Here is a 13514-nt window from a genome sequence, read left to right on the forward strand (position 1 = left end):
TGTATAAATTGTCCCTGTGAGGTCGGCTGGTATGATTTGCCACTGCATCTGTATGAATTGTCCCTGTGAGGTCCGCTGGTATGATTTGCCAGTGCCACTGCACCTGTATAAATTGTCCCTGTGAGGTCGACTGGTATGATTTGCCACTGCATCTGTATGAATTGTCACTGAGTTCTGCAAGTACATGATTTGTCCCTGCACCCTTCTGAATTGTCACGGTGATTTGTTGCTGATCCTGTATGACTCGCCATTTCTGTGCCTGTGGACTTACAGGTTATGCTTCCTCTTCTGCTTGGTGGGGTGGGAGGGGGCACTGAATGCGGTGGCTGGGGAGGAAGCTGTCATTCCTAGTTCTTTATTCCTTGAACCCCCTCCCACGACTGCAGGATGTTGGCACAGCTGACCGGATGCATGGCTGATATACATCCTATGAGCTCACCCCAGGCCTTTACTTGTGAGCCGATTATAGATTCTTGTCTTGGAGGCCTCTGACCTCAGAGAGGAAGGACATTCGTTATACAGCTGTTCTTTGTGTGTGATGGACGTGGGAGAGGAGGGGAGGGGGTGATCGACTTCTGAAGTCTGGGCCGTGCCCCACTTGCATCCTTAACTTTGAATATACGGTCATTTCACTACAAATAATCATGGACGCGGTTCCAGTCCTGGGCTTCACAATTACAGGTCACTTTTGCCAGGCGTGGTAGCTTGATTGGTTAAATTGCAGCATACTAAACAACACTCCCAGAATGCAATGGGTCTTTTGCCGCACAAAGTCTGATGTAAGAAACACTGTGATCCTAGGGGGTGCTGTGGCCACCATACAGGTATGCCGGTTTAGAGAGCTTGAACCTACCCATAAACACGTTTAGAGATGTTGACCAAACTGTAAACTGGGTTAGAGCCCTTGAACCCACTCCTCCTCACCCTCACTCACCCTCACTCACACTCACCCTCACCCACCCTCAACCCCTCATCCTCACTCACCCTCAACCCCTCACCCTCACTCACCCTCAACCCCTCACCCTCACTCACCCCACTCACCCTCAACCCCTCACCCTCAACCCCTCACCCTCACTCACCCTCACTCACCCTCACCCACCCTCAACCCCTCACCCACCCTCAACCCCTCACCCTCAATCCCTCACCCACACTCACCCACACTCACCCACACTCACCCTCACTCACCTTCACCCTCACTCACCTTCAACCCCTCACCCACACTCACCCCCAACCCCTCAACCCCTCACCCTCATTCACCCTCACCCTCACTCACCCTCAACCCCTCACCCTCAACCCCTCACCCTCAACCCCTCACCCTCAACCCCTCACCCTCAACCCCTCACCCTCAACCCCTCACCCTCAACCCCTCACCCTCACCCACCCACACTCACCCACACTCACCCACACTCACCCACACTCACCCACACTCACCCACACTCACCCACACACCCTCACTCACACTCACTCACCCACCCTCACCCACCCTCACTCACCCTCACCCTCATGCTAAAGATTTACAAAAAAAACCATTAACAATTCTAAAAGCACTAACTCTAATGCTGCGAGACCTATTGCATTTCTAATGCTTGTTATGTCTTGCCAGTCTCTCCATAGGTTTTGCCTGAGGCACAAAGCATGCATTATCTTCGAGATCTATTGGATCTTAAACAAACCTAAGAAGCAGTGGGAAATAGCTCTTGCCTAAGCAAGATCTATATGGATTGTCAATGTTTTTAAGACATGTCAGCGTTGACCGCGTCATAGTGCTTTTTTAAAAAACCATGTTGCACAGCAGCCTGTACTGCAGTGAGGTTCCGTGACGGTTCCGTGACGACTTGAACCCGTGTTTTCAAGTTTGTCGGAAATACATAATATTGGTATCAGTGAACCGCAAATGATCCATTTAGTATATCCTAGTGTTTTCGCTACGCTACGAGCAAGAGCACTCCTTCCATTGACATATTTCTGATATACCCACGGCATCCATCTTAGATCATGGCCGCCATTTTGTGTTTCCTTGCCCTCACATATGCAATAGCCTCTGATCACTTCATTCACTCCACTTTGATTAAGGACACGTAGCCGTAGCCGGAGATTCACCTCTAACATGACACGTGCACCTTAAACCAGATCACGCTGTAGCTGCATGATTCGACAAAGGCTGCCTCCTCTGCCCGAGGCCAGTCCTGCCAAACTGGTCTTCGTGTCCATTGTACCTGATCATGATTAGGCGGCCGAAGCCGGTAGCCTTGCCCATTTACAATCCACAAACATCCCTTATCCCGCTTTTCTATCTTCCACACCTGGCTCTGTTTCTTTCTTTCTGAATCTTTATTAGGGGGAGGTAACGAACTTTACGATGAGGCGGTACGGGTCCTGAATGCAATATTGACAGGGAATTGTGACAAACTAGTGGGAACCCCTCTTTTCGCAATGTTTGGCCTCAGATATTATCGACGGTTCCTGTGTAACACCAAATATTTATTGTTTTAGACACAAGGGTTTTGGGAATGTATTACATGTAAAGAATTTGCCCCTAGCATAAAAAACCGTATATAAGGAGCAGCCCTCTTTGTACAAATCGAACAGGCTCCTAGTCTCTGCCCGTGTGTAGATTCTGTGACTTCTGTGTCCCTGCAGTAATAAACCTTTGGTCTTTGACGCCACCATCGAGAAGCCCGTGTTTCTGTTCATTTGTGCACCAAGGCAGGTGGAACTCCGGGGTCTTCGGGTGTTGTACCCTGACACCTCTGGACGGAACCAAAAAGTCCAGAACTCCAATTGGCGCCCAACGTGGGGCGACGTCATTCGGTACCGGTCCAAAAGCCTGAAGAGTTCGAGAGGCTTCGTGTGAAGATTCCTGAGGGAGGCGCCCCACTTCATCGATCCCGGCATATCGCAAAAGTGGCCCGAAGTTCTCTTCCACGAGGGTTTCCCGTTCAGGACGGCTGCAGTGGGCCGTTGCCTTGACCGTCGCCCTGTCTTGGACCCGAAGTGGTGCAGTCCTTAGTACGGCGAAACGTGACGGGTTTCTCCTTGGTGACGTCTTCAGTGACTCAGTTAAGTATTTAGTGATAGCTAGCTGGTTACTTTTTGTGAGGATTGTTAAAAATCCTTGATCGGTTCTTGGTTTGGTTTGGTTTTGTCAGATTATCACTGGTTGTTCTAGTTACGATAATCTATTTGGTTTAGTTTTGGGTATCGATACATCAGTTCGTTTTGGTAGGCCTAAGTTCTTGGTTCGAGTGCACATATTTGTTCCGTGTTTTGTTTGTTTTGTGTTCCGGACTGAAAATGGTAAGTCGGAAAATGTTGTCTTGTTTTGGTTGCAACCGTGACTCACGATTGGAGGACTCTTGTCTGGTTCCTCCGATTGGGACTCCCCTATATGATTTATATTGTAAGTATGGCGTGGGTCCTATAACTTATAATGAGATATGGGTCCGCTATTGTAAGAAGGATGGTGTCCTTAGTTGGCCACTGCATGGTAGTTTTGAACAAGAGATTCTCGACAATTTAGAAGAGAAATTGTTCAAAAAGAAAGCCCGGCCGGCAATGTTTGATTCCTTCCGTTATTGGCGGAAAGAATCCAAACAGAGAGAAATGAGAAGGTTGAAGAAAGAGCAGAAAGAACAAGAAGAGTTAACTCTAGAACAAGCGACTAAACAGTTGCAGGCTAACGAGTGTGAGAAGGTCATAGATGTAGCCATTAGAGAGCATAACTTAGCGATTGACAAGTGCTATCCTGCCTTGCCATCGAAAATGGCTAAGATACTGGAGGACTCCGAAAACGATCCTCTGCTATCTTATCTGTTACGGTCACCTCCACCGTATGCACAAGGTGCTACGACTCCACTCGTCCCGAATGTTCAATTGCCGGTTGCTGGACAACCTGGTGCTCCTGCTCCTATCCCTCAGAATCAAGTTCCTGTACTTCCAGTGGTGAATGTAAATGTTCCTACAGCTCCTCCTCTTCCTACACTGCCAACCCCTATACCTACCCCTGTACCTACTGCTCCAGAAACTATTTTCCTCGATACTCCTACTGCTTCCTCATCTATTCCTACCTCCACTGCATTCTCTATGTCTGCGAGTGTACTAACTCCACTTTCTGTTCGTCGAAGAATCACTGATTCGGTTACTAATATGCTGTCTCCTATATATAAAACTTTGATTAAGACTCCTACTCCTGACTCTGTTCAGAGACGGAGTCAGCTTCCAAGTACTGAGGAACGGGGAGTTTTAGATTCCACGGCTCTCAGATGGATTTCGAAGGGTAGAAGATATAGTACAAGAGATGTGCTAGACACATTTATGCAGTGGGGAGAACCAACGCAACGATACGTCTTTGATGAGATGTGCTCGTTGTTACGTGAAGAGATAGAAGACGATGTCGAATCAGATTTGGAAGATTTAATTAGGGTTCAAAAGGAGTTTGCTGCTGGAATGATAGTGGGTGAGAATATAAAGCAAGCGATGGAACTCATTTTAAGTTTTAGGAATGATCCATCTCTTCGTTCACCGAGAGATTTAGAGAAAGGTAAAATGAAGCTAAGTCGCCAATATCCTATGAGGGAGGTTCCTCCAATTTGGCGCGAAGCTGTGCAAGCTGACGCACCGAATGGTGTTGTAGCTGCTCCAGCACAGTTCCAACGAGTGTGGATACACATTCCATGGAAGCGAGCAGAAGTGTTAGCAGTGAAACAGGCCTTGCCAGATCCGCGTAAGAATCCAGCCGGATATTACAAGGAATTAACACAGACAGTTGAGGCTTGTATAATGAACTTAGCCGACATTGATATGTTATTTGGTAATGTAGTTCCGCAACCAGTGTGGGCTAAAATTCGTAGAGAAGATCATCAGGTTGCTTTAGGTGGTGATTGGGCAGCTATCACTGCAGCAGATAATCAACAAATAGGTGGTGCGAAACCTGAACCTTTGATCGCTAATCTGCCAGGTAGAATAATTGATCTAATGAAGACTCTGATGCCAGCATTGCGTGTTAATTGGGACAAGTTGTCAGCATGTAGGCAAAAGAAAGACGAAAGTGTCTCGGACTTCTTCACGAGGTTCGAAGAGACTTTTGTGGATCATAGTGGTCAGGACATGAGTACAGAAGGAGGGCAAAGACTGTTTGTAGATAAATTTGTGCATAATTTGTTACCTGAATTATGCAATAAATTAAAAGACTCAGAAAGTGCGTGGGCTGTATCTACGACAGCGCAAATACTTGCGACTGCACAGTACTACGAAAATAGAGATAAAGAGGAAAAGGAAAAATCAGAAAAGAAAACGAAAGATTTAAAAACTAAAGTTCTTTTGCAGCAGGCGTATCCGCCTCGCGCGAATCAGACTAATACGCAGCAAAACTCATACCAAAGGACAGATTATAGTACATCAAGACCTCAATATCAATGGAATCAGTGCGCGTACTGCAAGAAAGAGGGTCACTATAAAAATGAATGTCCGATCTTAGCGCAAAATAATGCAGCAGCAGCTCAGAGAGGTCGTGGTGGTTTTGTGCAGAATTCTAGAGGACGAGGACGAGGTGCTATGCCTCCACAAACGAATGATCGTCCCTCCAATCACTTTGATCAGAGAAATGGACAATCTGTTCAGCAAAATAGATCTCAGCAATATCTTGTTGAAGATTATTGTGAAGTAGAAGAGGGTTTTCAACAAAATGGGTACTAGGACAGCCATGGACAGAGAGAGGGAGTAGTATCAGTTCCAGTGGATCAGAGTGGGCCTTATGTCGCAGTAGCAACATCAGGTGTAGTCGAACCGTTTCTGTTGGATACTGGTGCCGCAAAAAGTTCTATCATGCATGCGAAACTCCCTGGCGCACCTTTGTCTGGCTCAACAAATGTTTCCGTAGGTTTTTCAGGCGCCCCTGTGTACAACCCGATATCTGGTCCTTTGTCTATTTCTGTTGGACCGTGCCAATTGAAAGCACCCCTGATTTTGACGACAGGTTGTAATGAAAATCTGCTTGGTTTAGATTTGTTAAAACGACTATATGCGACATTGTACTGTTCTCCGGAAGGAGTACAGCTTACATTGGGTAAAAATATCACCTCTCCGATGTACTTGTCAATGGACGCACTCCCGCCGGAGCTACGTTCACTCCCTGATTCTCTTTGGGCGACTGGTCCTAATGATGTAGGTCTCCTAGAAATTCCACCGTATGTAGTAACTTTGAAAGCAAATGTGAAATTTCCAAGAATTCCCCAGTATAAAATATCGAGTGAAGGTGAGCGTGCACTTTTATTGATTGTGCAAGACTTGATTAAGAAGGGTGTAGTTGAAGAAACTAGAGGAAATGTCTGTAACAGTCCTGTATTACCGATTCTGAAGCGAACTGACCCTACAAAACCTCCAGTTTATAGGTTTGTCATAGACCTTAGAGAAGTTAATAAGATTGTAATTCCGCAGTTTCCTGTAGTACCAGACATTACTGCCTTGTTAACATTGATTCCTGCTACAGCTACATGGTTCTCAGTTATTGACCTAAAGAATGCCTTCTTTAGCATTCCGATAGCCGAAGAAAGTAGGGATATTTTCGGCTTCTGTTTAGGAGGTCGAAGTTTCAGATTTAAACGCGCTCCACAAGGCTATTGTGAAAGTCCATCCATTTATAGTCAAGCTTTAAAAAGTCAGCTAGATTCCTTTGTCCTTCCTCCAGGTTCTGCCCTAGTACAGTACGTAGACGATCTTTTAGTGGCTGCCGATGACAAGGAAACTTGCAAAGCAGCTACAATTTCCCTATTGCATCATTTGTCTAATTTGAATCATAAGGTGTCTCCTTCCAAGATGCAATACTGCTGCCAAGAAGTGACCTACCTAGGTCATCTCTTGTCAAAGGAGGGAAGGAAGTTGACCCCAGAAAGAATAAAAGCCATTACGCAGATGAGTGTTCCACGCACACAGAGAGAGGTACGTGCCTTCCTAGGTATTACCTCTTACTGTAGGCAGTGGATCCCAAATTTTTCTCTTTTAGCAAAACCATTGGTAGCTTTGACTGGGAAAAATGTTCCGAGTCCGGTGCCATGGTCTGATGAATGTCAAGAGAGTTTTACTGAATTACGAAAAGCATTGTGTTCAGCTCCTGTATTAGGTACACCTGATTACAGCAAGCCATTCACGCTCTACGTTCACGAAAGAGAAGGTTGCGCGTTGAGTGTTCTGACACAGAAATTTGGTGATAAACAACGCCCTTGTGCGTATTTTTCATCAACATTAGATCCGGTAGCCAGAGCGTTACCTAGTTGTTTGAGGGCTACAGCGGCAGCTGCAGCTTCCATTCGACAATCTGCTGGTTTGGTGATGAACAATATGCTAGTGGTCATGGTTCCTCATGCAGTGGATACACTCATGAACCGAACGAAGACACAACACCTTACTAGTGCGAGATTATCTGGTTACGAGCTGACATTATTAGCGAGTCATATTCAGATCAAAAGATGCAATGTATTGAATCCAGCAACATTGTTGCCGACTGATCAAGAGTCGAGTGATTCTGAGCCACATGACTGTTATTTCAAAACGGAGGAAGAGACAAAAGGACGTATCGATTTGAAAGATACTCCCCTGTCCGATCCAGATGGTACGCTATATGTGGACGGGTCATGTTCTAAATTGGAGAATGGTGATGTGACTGCTGCCTACGCGGTAACGACTTTGAAGACGATTGTGGAGACTGCAAGAGTGAGTCAGAATTCTGCCCAAGCTGCAGAATTAATAGCTCTAACGAGAGCGTGTGTTTTAGCTAAGGGAAAGAGAGTGAATGTGTTTACAGATAGTCAGTACGCATTTGGCGTGGCCCATAGTTTTGGCCGGTTGTGGAGAGAAAGAGGTTTCATTACGTCCCATGGGACTAAGATCCAACATGGTCAGCTAGTCAACGACTTGTTGGAATCTCTAACCTTGCCGACTGAAGTTGCGATTGTGAAGTGCAGTGCTCATAAAGCAATCACGGATGATGTTGGTCGTGGGAATGCCTTTGCTGATGAAACTGCTAAACAGACAGCTAGAGACACGATGAGTAGAATGTACGTTGCTACGTCTGCAAGATGGATTGCTGAGTCTGGAATGTGTGAGGACACTATGGAAAGTGTGAAAGAGATTCAGAAAGAAGCGACTGAGGAAGAGAAACGTGTATGGAGAGAAAGTACGGGCAAGTTGGACTCGAATGGATGTTGGATTGATTTGACAGAACAGCAGCGTTGGATGTTGCCTGATGCATATGTGCTTGCAGTAGTGACGATGGCGCATGGAGTAGCGCATATAAGTTCTAAAGGGATATGTAAGATGTTGGCTCCGGTCTGGAAGAATGAGGGAATCAGTAAGTGTGCAGAGAAAGTGGTGAAAAATTGTATGGTGTGCTTGATGCATAATCCTGGCAAGGGAATTCCAACTCCAGCTGGTCATTTCGCTCCTCCTTCCTGCCCCTTTGAAGTGATTCAGTTAGACTTCATTCACATGGAACGCTGCAACAATTTAAAATACGTCCTGGTGGTAGTTTGTGCTTTTTCCAGGTGGATAGAAGCATACCCACTAAAAGACAACACTGCCCTATCAACTGCCAAAATTCTTCTCAAGGAATTTTTCCCTAGGTATGGAATGCCACGGATTGTATGGTCAGATAACGGAAGTGAGTTTATAGGGAAAGTTATGCAGAGTGTGTGTGCCGGCCTAGGATTGAAACAAAAATTCCATAGTGCAAACCATCCCCAGTCTGCTGGTTTAGTCGAGGGTTATAATGGCACTCTGAAGCTTAAGATAGCCAAAATACAAGCATCCACAGGTTTAGCCTGGCCAGACGCACTTCCTTTGGCCTTGTTATCAACGAGAGCAACAGTGCATTCTAGAATAGGGCTTTCTCCATACGAGATTGTGTTTGGCCGCCCGGCAAATATCTGGGGTGTGCCAAGGCCTAAACAATTTTGCTCCATTGAATATCCTATGTTGATAGACTACCTTTACGACTTGACTGCTAAATTAAGTCTTATTCATCAACAGGTCTTCGATGCTTTGCCAAAACCTCCGGAGAGTCCAGGGCATCAGCTGAAACCCGGCGACCACGTGGTGGTCAGAAACTTTGCGAGGACAAAGAATCTTCAGCCTCGCTACATCGGCCCCTTCCAGGTCCTGCTGGCAACGAGGACAGCCGTACGTGTCGCTGGCCGAAAACACTGGATTCACGCTTCTCACGTAAAGCGTGCTCCGTTGCCGCTGCCTTACGACGACTGGGTGAAGAAGGGAATTGGTGCCTCCGAGTCTGAAATCACTCCGAAATTTATCCCTTTCAGCGATGCCGATTTGATTACTGACACTTTGAAACTTGACTCTCCTCCTGAAAAGACTCCTTTGAACACTGAACATTTGTCTCCAGCATCAGAAGAAACTTTGCTATCTGCGAACTTAAACTCTGCAACAGCTGCTAGTGATACACTATTTTCCGATCAGACAGTACCAGCGAAGCAGAAATACAACCTTAGAAGCCATAAAAAGGACAAATAAAGCAGGCAACTGCATATTGTGATTTTGATATATTGAACCTTTTGCCTTCAGCCAGGAAGTTTGCTATTGTTTATTGTTTTTAAAATTGCCTTGCCGTCTGGGTAGCCGTAGGGTCGTGGCTGTGTGCCTAGTTTGAATTTGCAGGGGTCTGACACAAGGTCGATCTTTCTGTTGGTTCTGGGAACTCCCAGGGCTGATAGAGGCATTTTCATCTACGTACACATCATCAGTGGTCGCGAGCGGATTGTAGAAGATGGAGCTTCCTGCGCTGCAACGAAAGAATGTGATTTACGTTCGCAGAAACAGACTTAATAGAATTCTTCACAGCAAATGTTTCTTGATGCAATGTGCCGTTACATTTTTGATTGTTTTAGCAACATTGGTGGGTGGAATCGTCTTTAGCATAAGTTTGATTTTTGTGCCAGTTTCTACAGTACCTCCCCTTGATCCTGCTATTTCTACTGTTTCTTCTATACACTCTTTTCACTCGTTTCCGGAACATGAGCAAGCCAGACGCTCAGAATTCACCAACAACACTTTTGTACAGCTCTTGCACCAACACCAACTGGTAGTTAACACTACAGACTGCTGGGTGTGTGGCTTGATACCTCACACTATGGATAAAGGTATTCCCTATTTGGTTTTGCCTTACAGCTATAATGGATCATTTCAGGCCTTCCAAACCATCTTTGCTTATGCCCTTGAAACTTATCCTCCACGTCCGCCACGTTCCACTAAATATAACTCTGCTAACAAAGCTTTAGTCCAGGGAATTATTGACATGGTCAAGGACGTCAATAATACTCCATCATACCCTAGAGACGAATTGCGAGTATATTTAAGTTGGAATACTTCAGAGTATCGCCTTAGTTTAGGAGAAAGCAAGCGTAAAAGCTCAACTCCAATCTGGGTCGTACCTCACCGAGGTCAGGTCTGTTTGCAAGGTAATGGGAGAAATCCGAGAGCTCAGCTAGGGAGGAGTGAGTGCGTAGAGACTTATGTGTTTCCGGCTAACTCTTCCCCTGCCTTTCTTACTGCTAGGGGTACCTATTTCATTTGTCGAGACAGAGCTTATACATGGTTGCCTGCCGACTTCTCAGGATCATGTTATATTGCTCGATTATTGCCTCCGACATACACTGCTTCACCTGATTACCACAGAACAAGAGTAGCGAGAGGTGTCTTCAGCAAGGAAGATACCGCTGGTCAGGAAGCCGGAGACTTCTTCAAAGGCTTCCTTCCGTTCTGGGGACCTATGGCCAATAGTAGAAACATACGTCAGCTAACACGGGTAGTTGAATCTACTATTACTGAAACTGCTGGTGCCCTTAGCAATCTGACAGCTGAGCTTCAGGCGGATAGGCTTATGACGTTGCAGAACCGTATGGTTCTAGACGTTATACTTGCAGATCGAGGTGGGGTATGCAGAATGATCCAATCGAGCTGCTGTGTCTTTATTCCTAATAATGCTCCAACAGTCTATGAGGCGATCTCTAAGTTGCACAAGATTTCAGACTCCATACATGTAGACAAGGGAAACTGGTCCTTCATGGAGTGGTTTTGGACTCTGATCTCAGCGTGGGGATGGAAGGTTCTAATGGTCATTGGTGTCATCCTAGTATTCCTATTCTCATGTTGTCTGATTATCCAGTGTGGTCCTGCTCTGTGTAGTCTTTGTGCTGCGACTTGTCTCAGAAAACCACCTGCGTTTGGAGAAAAGACACGAGATAGGATGATGATACAGCAACATGTCACTGACCTGATGAGCATAGAACTAGATTCTGACATAGACTGAGTAATTGCCTATGTAAGGGCAAAAGGAGGGTCTGAGGTTCCGTGACGGTTCCGTGACGACTTGAACCCGTGTTTTCAAGTTTGTCGGAAATACATAATATTGGTATCAGTGAACCGCAAATGATCCATTTAGTATATCCTAGTGTTTTCGCTACGCTACGAGCAAGAGCACTCCTTCCATTGACATATTTCTGATATACCCACGGCATCCATCTTAGATCATGGCCGCCATTTTGTGTTTCCTTGCCCTCACATATGCAATAGCCTCTGATCACTTCATTCACTCCACTTTGATTAAGGACACGTAGCCGTAGCCGGAGATTCACCTCTAACATGACACGTGCACCTTAAACCAGATCACGCTGTAGCTGCATGATTCGACAAAGGCTGCCTCCTCTGCCCGAGGCCAGTCCTGCCAAACTGGTCTTCGTGTCCATTGTACCTGATCATGATTAGGCGGCCGAAGCCGGTAGCCTTGCCCATTTACAATCCACAAACATCCCTTATCCCGCTTTTCTATCTTCCACACCTGGCTCTGTTTCTTTCTTTCTGAATCTTTATTAGGGGGAGGTAACGAACTTTACGATGAGGCGGTACGGGTCCTGAATGCAATATTGACAGGGAATTGTGACAAACTAGTGGGAACCCCTCTTTTCGCAATGTTTGGCCTCAGATATTATCGACGGTTCCTGTGTAACACCAAATATTTATTGTTTTAGACACAAGGGTTTTGGGAATGTATTACATGTAAAGAATTTGCCCCTAGCATAAAAAACCGTATATAAGGAGCAGCCCTCTTTGTACAAATCGAACAGGCTCCTAGTCTCTGCCCGTGTGTAGATTCTGTGACTTCTGTGTCCCTGCAGTAATAAACCTTTGGTCTTTGACGCCACCATCGAGAAGCCCGTGTTTCTGTTCATTTGTGCACCAAGGCAGGTGGAACTCCGGGGTCTTCGGGTGTTGTACCCTGACACCTCTGGACGGAACCAAAAAGTCCAGAACTCCAGCAGTGCAAAATGTTTTTTAAAAAGCGGTGGGGGGAGTAAGCACATGAGGAGCGAGGTGGGTGGTGTTTGCAGCAATAATGGAGAGTGGAAGGATGGGGTATGGGGAAAACAAAACAGGAGAGAGGGAGTAACAGACGTGGGAAGGGGGAGTAGTGGGGCAAGATAAAACAGTACCTCAATCACAGTGCGACCAGAGGACGGACAGTAATTAAGTAGAATTAATGTGTGCTTGATCCGAGCGCTACAGAAAGGAATGGAAGTGAGGATTGGCCGTCGGTGGACAATTAGGTGGGGGCAATAAAGACTAACACTGATGCCAACAAATGGTAAGTAATAGGCGGGCTCCAAGCCTTTTATTGTAAGCAACAGTGTCTTCTCAGGCTCGACCTAAAAAGAGCTTTAAGCCCACCCATTACTTTTATTTTTTATTTTCTTTGAAAAATTGTTTATAGCGTGAACAAGAACCGTCATGGTAATAGGATGAAGTAAATTGAAGCAGACAGATTAAGCGGGTAAAGGAGAAAATAATAGACAGATAAGCGGTTACACAGGATGCACATTGCATAGAAGTAAGAAAGGTAAATGCTGTAAACACAAAATAAAAGTTAGTTTGTATGGTTACAGGTCCATTGTCAAAGGTAGCTATTCAGGAGCAATCCTTTGACTATTTTTTTTTTGTTTAACAATTTTATTAAAGTTAGAAGCTCAGAGTCATCATTGAACTACCATATTACATTCCAATTGTCGTGCACTATAGTACATAAATATTCACTGACTAAATATATTTAATGGTTTGGAAGGTCACTGTTTCGATTGTTCCTCATCGCCATATCCTCTGTCCGAGAAGTACAAATCTCTCCCCTAAAGGCATTCCATCCTCCCCATTTCTTGGGGCAGACCTGTTGTTTGTAGACCTCCTCCTCTCCGATCATGCATCTATCGATTTCCGCCACCCACCCAACCATCAATGGCCGTTTATTGGATCCCCAGAGCATTGCTATAGCCTGTTTCACCAGTAGGTACCCCAGTGCCACCCATTGTTGCTCTATGTCCGTCAAGTCGGCGGCCTCCCATATATTTAGAATCCCCATTTGCGGTGATAATTGGAGGTGTATCCCTCATTTTTTGGTAGCACTGCTCCACAGAGGACGTATATTGGGACAGTCCCACAGAATATGATAAAATGTGCTG

This window comes from Lissotriton vulgaris, chromosome 11 (genome assembly GCF_964263255.1).
Source record: "Lissotriton vulgaris chromosome 11, aLisVul1.2, whole genome shotgun sequence".
Lineage (NCBI taxonomy): Eukaryota > Metazoa > Chordata > Amphibia > Caudata > Salamandridae > Lissotriton > Lissotriton vulgaris.